We start from the raw sequence: 11,048 nt of genomic DNA, 5'->3' as shown, positions 1-11,048 counted from the left end.
TGACGCCTAATAGCGGACAAACATCTCAAGTAAGTCTGATAAGAAACATCATACTTACTATCGACCGAATTAATATCCTCCTTTTTCGTATCAACGGAAGACATCAAAAAATCAAGACACTTTCCAAACATTTCATGTGTCTCTGCCCATAACTTTTTAACTTCTTCTTTACGAACCTCTAACCCATATTCGTCTAACTCTTCAGGCTTTAGAGCACTATAATGAGATTCGAATGTTACCATAGCATCCGAGACTCTGATAAAAAGGTACAATGAAGTGACTGGCATTTTGAATTACCAAAAATTCAACTAAAATCCGAAAAAAACACTCAAAAGAAAGTTCAAAAGCTAAAAAAACACACAAAGTTTGCTAAACTTGCAAAAATAGTTTAGAATTCGTACTGAATTTCCAAAAACTAATTCAAAACTTACTATAGAGTTTAGCGGTTTAGAAATACTCGGTTAGTATCTAAATCTAAATAAAAATCAACAAGGATGGAATATAAATAAAAATATATTTATAAAAGATCAAAAAAATATATATATAAGAAATTAAATATATATATATATATATATATATATATATATATATATATATATATATACTAGCAAAATGCCCGCTACTTCGTATGCGGAAAGGATATAAAAAAAACAAATAAACAATATATAATATGGAAATGACAAACACTGAAAATTTGGTCGCACTAATACCAATTTTAATCAATATTTATTTTTATCTTAGTACTGTACGTACCCCTTAAGTTCGTTTTTAAAAAAGATCAGCCGTATCTCACCCTTACACATTAACAGCGAGATCAACGTTGCACACCAATACACACCCTAACTCCAAAAAATAAAAATTCCAGCACTGTCCCTACACCCAAAAACAAATTGAGTACCATTAAGTAATTTTCGTATACTTATGGTACGTATTTCGACGACATATCTCAGCCATACACGGACATTAATACAAATTAATTACAGTAAATTCCATAATAATTACAGTAATTCCAAATCTCAAGAATCCAGCTGTATCCGTTCGTCCAATTCCAAATTGTACCAAACTTAGTATCAAGTCGAACTCTTCGTACCCATAAGAAAGATTTTCCAAAACTACCTCAATCCTTCACTTTAGTAGTAATCTTACTTCCAAATTTCAGGATTCAAACTCTATCCGTTAAACCAAATTAAAATTGTACTAAATTTAGATCAATTTAGAATTTTCGTACCAATTTTCAAAACTTCCTCAACGCAACAGGGCTACAATAATCATATGTACTTTCAAATTGCAGGATTCCACCGCTATCCGTTCACCTACATACAAATTGTACTAAATTTAGTACCATTTAGTGCTTTTCGTAACCATAAGTTAGCTTTTTCAAAACAACCTGAATCCTACTCTTCGACTGTAATCGTAATTCCAAATTTCAGGATTCCAGCTCTATTAATTCACCCGAATCCAAATTGTATCAAATTTAGTACCATTTCTTTCCCAAACAAAAATTTCAGGATTCCAGCTTACCCGTTCACCCAAATCCACATTGTACCATATTTAGTACCATTTAGTACTTCTCGTACGTACACGTACGACTTTTCAAAATTTCCTCAATACTACACTCCTACAGTAATCTTAATTCCTAATTCCAACACTATCCGTTTACTAAAATTCAAATTGTACCGAATTTAGTGCTTTCTGTACCCATAAGTACGAATTTTCAAAACTACCTCAATTCTACACCCCACCATTAATCTCAATTCCAAATTTCGAGATTGCAACTATATCCGTTTACCCAAATCCCCATTGTCCCAAATTTAGTACCATTTAGTACTTTTCATTCACATAAGTAAGAATTTCCAAAACTTCCCCAGTCCTACACTCCAACAGTAATATCAATTCCAAATTTCAGGAATCCAGCTCTATCCGTTCACTCAAATCCAAATTGTACTAAATTTAGTATCAATTATTACTTTTCGTAGACTCAAGTTTCCAAAAACCCTTTGGTGCATCTTTCTTACTCTTCATCAGTGATCCTCAGTCCAAATTTGAGGAATCAAGCCCTATCCGTTCACCCAAATCGAAACTGTACCAAATTTAGTGCTATTTAGTATTTTTCGTACCCTATGTACGAATTTCCAAAACTTCCACAATATTAAACTCCACCAGTAATCTCAGTTCCAAATTTAGAGATTCCAGCGCTATCCGTTCACCCAAATCCCCATTATACAAAATTTAGTTCAATTTAGTACTTTCCGTACACATAAGTACTAATTTCCAAAACCACCTTCATATCTCAATCCTACACTTCAACAGTAATATTAATTCCAAATTTCAGGTTTCCAGCTCTATCCGTTCATTCAAATCCAAATTGTACTAAATTTAGCACCATTTAGTACTTTTCGTACCCATAAGTACGAATTTTCAAAACTACCTCAATCCTACACCCCACCAGTAATCTCAATTCCAAATTTCGAGATTCCAGCTATTATCCGTTCACCCAAATCCCCATTGTATCAAATTTAGTACCATTTAGTACTTCTCATACACATAAGCACGAATTTCCAAAAGTTCTTCAATCCTACACTCCAACAGTAATCTCAATTCCAAATATCATGATTCCAGCTCTATCCGTTCACCCAAATCCCTATTGTACCAAATTTAGTACTATTTAGTACTTTTCGTACACATAAGCACGAATTTCCAAAACTACCCTCATATCTCAATCCTACACTACAACAGTAACCTTAATTCCAAATTTCAGGTTTCCAGCTCTTTACGTTCACCCAAATCTAAATTGTACTAAATTTAGTACTTTTCGTACACATGATTAGTAATTTTCCAAACCATTTCCTTTTAGAAGCACCACTTCCCAACCTTGATTTCCATACCAAATTCCTATATTCCTATATTCCTGGGGCCTATTATTGGTTTCATTAATTATTTAGCGATTTCTTCAAATTACAGATTTTGAAATTGAATAGTTATAACTGTACATCTCCATGTACGATAAAATTCTTAATTGCAAATAAATCGTGGTAATATACACAATTCTATTGCACTTTCATTGATTTGCAAACATTTAGTTATTACCAAAAAGTCAGGACAGTCAAGACAGTTTTTAGTTGTTGTTATTTCTGGCCGATTTCTGAATTTATTCCCCTAATGTTGTCTTCAACAGCAACTCATTTGTTCATTTGCGTAATTGATGTTTATACACCATTATCACCAACTGCGACATCTGTTGCAATGGAAGATAACATATGTCTTGTCTTTCTATTATTTAGTGGTTTACGATAAAATAAGTGCGCCTAGAAGTAAACTACAAAATTTGAAATTATGTGTGATCTCTTACGATATCAAGAAGTTATGGCATTGTTAATTTTACACATGTCTTGCAGAGGGCCAACTAAGTGAATAAGTACGTAATAGTAATGAAAAATAAGGAGTTTTGTTGTTGTTATTTTTTGTGGTTCCAGGACGAATTTTCTAAAACCCGGCCTTATCTCGCACATTTGCATCAACAGTGACCCACTGGTAAAATTTCAAGCTCCTAGCTTTAGCCGTTTAGGCTGGGCGTTGATGATGAGTCAGTCAGTCAGTCAATCACTTATCACCAAGCTCATTTATATATAGATATATTTAAACATTCCAAAAATTTAAATATTTTTCGCTCAAAATTTAAAAAAAAAACTGTAATTTCACTTACCGAAACCGTTCAAAAATTCAAAATATTTATATAAAATTATTATTTTCAACCGAAAATACCGAGATTTTATGATTTAATTTGCGAAAATACCTCAATTAGGCTCACTACTACCGATTGTAGGGTGAATGTGGACCAAACAAACCACAAAGCAAATTAAATCAAAATAAAAATTCCTTGAAAATTTTTCTAAAAATAATTGATTTTTCACAAAACGGTAAAAAATCACTTTATTTATTAAAAAACAACTTGACCGAGTATAGGGTGTACACGGTTTTTTAATTTTCAAAAGTATTCAAACAACACTCTTATTACACTGTGACACAAAATGGAACTCAAAGTCTGGGGGGTGGAAAATTTCTTTTGAATATAAAAGCCCTTGATGAGTATACTAGGAACCCAAAAGAAAATTTTCGCCATAGGTCAAGTTTCTGAGATATCGCGCGATGAAGTTTTTGATTTTTTCCCTATAATACTTGGGAAAATAGCTCCATATCTCTGTTTGGCGTTGTTGTAGCTTCGTTTTGTGGTGACATGTCCTCAGTGAAATCGATTGGCGAATCTTTTTGTAGAACATTACATTCTTCTAACTCAATGCCTTTCATGTCCTTTTCGTCCTTTATTTCTTGAACCGTTGTGAAAGTACCACAAGATAAGATTTTTCAGCATCCAAATATTCTACAAAAATGTTGCTCAGAAGATTTTAGGTACGGTTCCCTTTGACAACTAATCAATTTTGTCCCGTTTTCATTGTCCTTTTTGACATTTAATCGGTTTTGGTTCAGAAATAAACTGTTTTGTTTTTCTGTATATTCGTCATTGGGTATTTATTGGTATGTACACATAACTATTGGTTATGGCTTATGTAGACATCTAGGGTGCTTCTGAAATATTTACCACAAATAGCTATTGTAATGATGAACACGTTAATAACAAATTTTCTTGGAGGATAGATCCGGTTATCTCAATTTTGGAACCGGATATTCCGACATTAAAACCGATTTTTGAACCGGTTTTAAGTAACCGATTATACTTATATGTATACCGTTAAAAAGCTTATAGAGTTGTCAATCAAATTAAATTAATTCGCTTCTGAAAACTTTTGTACATCGCGCTGAGAGTTAGGTATATCTGTTTTTCGTTGAGTAGTGGTATCCCAGTAGGAAATTTTTTCGTCATCCCTGTTGAAAAATTTTCTTGGTACACCCAAATATAATAAGAGTGTTGTTTGAATATTTTTGACAATTAAAAAACCGTGTGCACCCTATACTCGGTCAAGTTGTTTTTTAATAAAGTGATTTTTTTACCGTTTTGTGAAAAATCAATTATTTTTAGTAAAATTTTCAAGGAATTTTACTTTTGATTTAATATGCTTTGTGGTTTGTTTAGTCCACATTCACCCTACAATCGGTAGTAGTGAGCCTAATTGAGGTATTTTCGCAAATTAAATCATAAAATCTCGGTATTTTCGGTTGAAAATAATAATTTTATATAAAAAATTTGAATTTTTGAACGGTTTCGGTACGTAAAATTACAGTTTTTTAAATTTTGAGCGAAAAATATTTAAGTTTTTGGAATATTTATATATATTTTTATTTCTTATATATTTTTTTTTGATCTTTTATAAATATACTAGCAAAGTACCCGCTACTTCGTATGCGGAAAGGATATACAAAACAAATAAAAAATATATAATATAGAACGGTGAACATAGAATTTTTTTTTTACTAATACCTATTTTAATTGATATTTATTTTCATGTAAGTACGTAAGTCCTATTTTCCTCACGCCTACACATCAAGAGCCAGCCATAATTGTTGAGATATTTTAATTGTGGTGCTCAGCGCCAAGACGGCTTAACCCACCAACCGCGATCCTCATTTCCAGCTCTATCTGTTCCCCCAAAACCATTTACTTTACATATAAATAAGAACCTTCTCCTAATATTTCAAAATTCTCTTTACGCAATAACAAATTGTACCAAATCCTGTACATATAGTACAATTCGTATATTTATGGTACATATTTCCTAAATCTGACGTTATTACCAAATAACAACAGTAATCTTAATTCAAAATCTCACGAATCCAGGTCTATTCCTTAGTCCAATACAAAATTGAACCATCTTCGCATCCCTAAGACTACCAAAACCTAATTGTACCAAATTTAGTACTTTTTGTAAACATAAGTACGAATTTCCAAAACAAACTCCAACAGTAATCTCAATTCCAAATTTCACGATTACAGCTCTAGCCGTTCGCTCAAATCCAAATTGTACCAAATTTGGTGCCATTTAGTACTTTTCGCACCCATAACCAAAATTTCCAAAACTACCTCAATACTACACTTCCACAGGTATTTAAATTCCAAATTTGAGGATTGCAGCTGCATCAGATCACCGAAATCCAAATTGTACCAAATTTAGTACTTTTCGTACCCATAATTACAAATTTTCAAAACTACCTCAGTGCTAAGTTCAAACAATAAGCTTAATTCCGAATTTCAGGATTCCAGATATATCCGATCACTCAAATCCAAATTTGGTACCATTTAGTACTATTCGTATCCAAAGTACGAATTTCTAAACCTACCTCTATCAGCACTCCAACATCAATTTTAATTACGAATTTCACGATTCCAAATGTATCCTATCACTGAAATCCAAATTGTACCAAATTTTGTACCATTAAGTACTTTTCCTACCCATAACTAAAAATTTCCAAAACTTTATCAAGCCTGTGCTCCAACAGTACTTCTTATTCCAAATCTCGGGATTTCAGCTGTATCCGTTCACCCAAATCCAAATTGTACCAAATTTGGTACAATTTAGTATTATTCGTACCCATGAGTACGAACTTCCACAACTACTTCAATCCTACACGCCAACAGTAATCTTAATTCCAAATTTCAGGATTACAGCTGCATCCGATCACCGTAATCCAAATTGTACCAAAATTTGGTACCATTTAGTACTTTTCGTACCCAAAGTACGAATTTCAAAACCTACCTCTATCAACACTCCAACATTAATCGTAATTCCCAATTTCAGGATCTCAAATGTATCCGATCACAAAAATTAAAATTATACCAAATTTGGTACCATTTAGTACTTTTCGTACCCATAACTAAAAATTTCAAAAACTTCATCAATCCTACACACCAACAGTAATCCTTATTCCGAATCTTGGGATTCCAGCTATATCCGTTCACCCAAATCCAAATTGTACCAGATTTGGTACCATTTCGTACTTTTCGTACCCATAAGTACACATTTTCAAAACTACCTAAGTGCTATGTTCAAACAATAAGCTTAATTCCGAATTTAGCGATTCCAAATACATCCGAAAACTCAAATCCAAATTTGGTACCATTTAGTACTATTCGAATCCAAAGTACGAATTTCCAAACCTACCTCTATCAAAACTCCAACAGCACTTTTAATTCCGAATTCCACGATTCCAAATGTATCCTATCACTGAAATCCAAATTGTACCAAATTTAATACCATTTAGTACTTTTCCTATCCATAACTAAAAATTTCCAAAACTTTATCAATCCTACACTCCAACAGTACTCCTTATTCCAAATCTCGGGATTCCAGCTATATCCGTTCACCCAAATCCAAATTGTACCAAATTTGTTACTATTTAGTACTATTCGTACCCATGAGTACGAATTTCCACAACTACCTCAACCCTACACTCCAACAGTAATCTTAATTCCAAATTTCAGGATTACAGCGGCATCCGATCACCGTAATCCACATTGTACCAAATTTAGTACCATTTAGTACTTTTTGTTCCCACAGGTCCCAATTTCCAAACCTACCTCTATCAAACACTCCAACAGTAATCTTAATTCCAAATTTCAGAATTCCTGCTATATCCGTTCACCCAAATCCAAATTGTACCAAAATTGGTACTATTTAATACTATTCGTACCCATGAGTACGAATTTCCACAACTACCTCAACCCTACACGCCAACAGTAACCTTAATTCCAAATTTCAGGATTACAGCTGCATCCGATCACCGTAATCCAAATTGTACCAAATTTAGTACCATTTGGATTTGGGTGAACGGATATAGCAGGAATTCTGAAATTTGGAATTACCCATGAGTACGAATTTCCACAACTACCTCAACCCTACACTCCAACAGTAATCTTAATTCCAAATTTCAGGATTACAGCGGCATCCGATCACCGTAATCCACATTGTACCAAATTTAGTACCATTAGTACTTTTTGTTCCCATAGGTCCGAATTTCCAAACCTACCTCTATCCAACACTCCAACAGTAATCTTAATTTCGAATTTCAGGATTCCAAATATATCCGATCACCAAAATACAAATTGTACCAAATTTGGTACCATTTAGTACTTTTCGTAGCCATAAGTACGAATTTTCAAAAGTATCCCAATCCCACATTCCAATAGTAATCATAATTTCAAATTTTAATATTGCTGCTCTATCCGATCACTCAAATCCAAATTGTACAAGATTTGGTACCATTTAGTACTTTTCGTACCCATAACCAAAAATTTCCAAAACTACCTCTATCCTACACTCCAACAGTAATCTTAATTCCAAATTTCAGAATTCCTGTTATATCCGTACATCCAAATCCAAATTATACAAAATTTAGTACCACTCAGTACTTTGTGTACCCACAAGTACGAATTTAGTACTTTTCGTTGCCATAAGTACGAATTTCCGAAAGTATCCCAATCCCACACTCCAATAGTAATCTTAATTCCAAATTTCACTATTCCAGCTCTATCCGATCACTTAAATTCATATTGTACCAAATTTGGTACCTTTTAGTACTTTTCGTACCCAAAAGTACGAATTTCCAAAATACCTCTATCCTACACTCCGACAGTTATCCTAATTCTAAATTTCAGGATTTCAACTCCATCCGTTCCCCCAAATCCAAATTGTACCTTGTTTGGTACTATTTAGTACCTTTCGTACCCATATGTACGAATTTCGAAAACTACCTCCACATCTCAAACCAAACCCTTTGGTACACCTTTCTAAAGGCCTGCGTACATAAGCTGCCTTGCCTGCTTACCTTGCTTACTTCTGATAAAAGAATAAAAAAGAAAAGGGCAACCCAGTTCGAAATTTCCTCGGCCTTCTTTATTCTTTTATTTTTATTATGTCAAAAACGAAGCAGGAAAGCAAGGCAATCAGGCAGAGCAGCTTATGTACGCAGGCCTTAACTCTCCATCAGTGATCCTCATTCCAAATTTCAGAATTCTAGCTCTTCGCGTTTGCCTAATACTAAGGGTACCATATTTAGTACCTTTTAGTACTTTTTGTACCGTTCTAGTTCGAATTTCCAAAAATCCAGCCTTATCTGACAACTTGGGACCAAGAGTGACACTCCCTCAAAATTTCAAGGTTCTAGCTCCAGCCGTTTAGCCTGGGCGTTGATTATAAATCAGTCAGTCAGTCAGTGAGTCATCATTACTCAACTCTTTTATAAGTATAGATTTTTATTTATATTCCATCCTTGTTGATTTTTTTTTTCGATTTTTTTGAGTATTATTTAAAATATTCTGAATTTCTACGCAATTTTTAATTTTTTGACGAAAACTTCTTCGATTTTTTTGATATTTTCTGCATTCCTTTGGTGGAACTTATGAAAGCTCGTGCGTTTAGATACAAATTAAGTATTTCTAAACCGCTTTCTAGTGAAAATAGTTACGTGTTTGTGAGATTTTAATCCATTTTCAGGTATTTTCGTGACTCTATAGTGAGTTTTGAATTAGTTTTTGGAAATTCAGTACGAATTCTAAACTATTTTTGCAAGTTTAGCAAACTTTTTGTGATTTTTTCCCTTTTGAACTTTCTTTTGAGTGATTTTTTAGGATTTTAGTTGAATTTTTGATAATTCAAAATGCCAGTCACTTCATTGTACCTTTTTATCAGAGCCTCGGATGCTATGGTAACATTCGAATCTCATTAAAGTGCTCTTAAACCTGAAGAGTTAGACGAATATGGGTTAGAGGTTCTTAAGGAAGAAGTTAAAAAGTTATGGGCAGAGACACATGAAATGTTTGGAAAGTGTCTTGATTTTTTGATGTCTTCCGTTGATACGAAAAAGGAGGATATTGATTCGGTCGATAGTAAGTATTATGTTGCTTATCAGACTCACTTGAGATGTTTGTCCGCTATTAGGCGTCAGTTAGGCCAACTTAAAAGATCGCGTAGAAATCCTTTGAACTCTATAATAAACGATTCGGTTGCCTCTTCAGCGCAACAATCGGTTGCTAGTCCACTAGAAGCGAGAGGTAACCTTAGTACTTCTACTCAGGCTTCACGTGAAGTGGGAACCCAGGTTGATCCTCCTAATACTTCGTCTTTTAGGAGTCTTGGTTTTGATGAAATTCCCAGTGATAGCGTTCATAATCTCGCACTACCACCGTGCGATGGAAATCTTTGAAGGACACTTACGACAATCCTCGTGTTATAGTACACAATCAATTAAAAATCCTTTTCTCTCTTCCTGTTCTTGATAGTGAAATTTGTGCGAATTTGAAATCCTTACAACGCGGCATAAATGGATGCCTGTCGGCAATGTCCATTTATGATATTTCGACGGATAATTGGGATCCGATAATATTGTTCATGTGCCTGCAAAGGCTTCCTAAGCTCACACAAACCTTATGGGAACAAAGTGTGAAAAATAAATCTTCCTTGTCCTCGTGGATAGATTTAGATGCGTTTTTGTCGGAGCGGATTCAAACGCTCATGTGTATTCACGACATCCGCGGAAATGACGCAAAGCCCACAACTACAAAAGCACAATCGCATTATACTAATGCAGATTCCTCGGCACCCTCTCAACCTTCTCGTATTTCCAACGATCCTAAATCGTCGAGAAAATCTGGTTGTGTGCTTTGTCCAAATAAAGTTCATCGACTATTTGAATGACCACCAGCTGAGTGGTGTTTTTTTCTTTGGCCCATACCTATATACGTCCGTATACCCAGGGCGTGTGGTGAAAAAAGTAAAACACATGTATTCTTATGAGAACTACCGAAATACGTCGAGCGTATACTTTTTGTAAGTTGAAAAAATTTAACTTTGACAGAACGTTATTGTTTGTATGTTTGTTTGTTTTATTTTAAAAACAAAAGCCCAACAAAACATGATATGAGCGACGATATGTTTATGAGCATTTGTACGTATAAACGAATGTATGTCGATCGCTTGCAAATAACCAAACTAAATCGATGGTCAGACTAGCACGATTTCAACATGGCGACGTCAAGTTTATAGGGGAGGGGCAGCGTTGCCAGTATTTTTCAGCCTCTCCAAAAATTTTCCCCAAAATTC

The sequence above is a fragment of the Musca autumnalis genome, unplaced genomic scaffold, assembly GCF_047663935.1.
Source record: "Musca autumnalis isolate F117 unplaced genomic scaffold, ASM4766393v1 scaffold_1, whole genome shotgun sequence".
NCBI classification, from domain to species: Eukaryota; Metazoa; Arthropoda; class Insecta; order Diptera; family Muscidae; genus Musca; species Musca autumnalis.
This window is presented reverse-complemented; position numbering follows the sequence as displayed.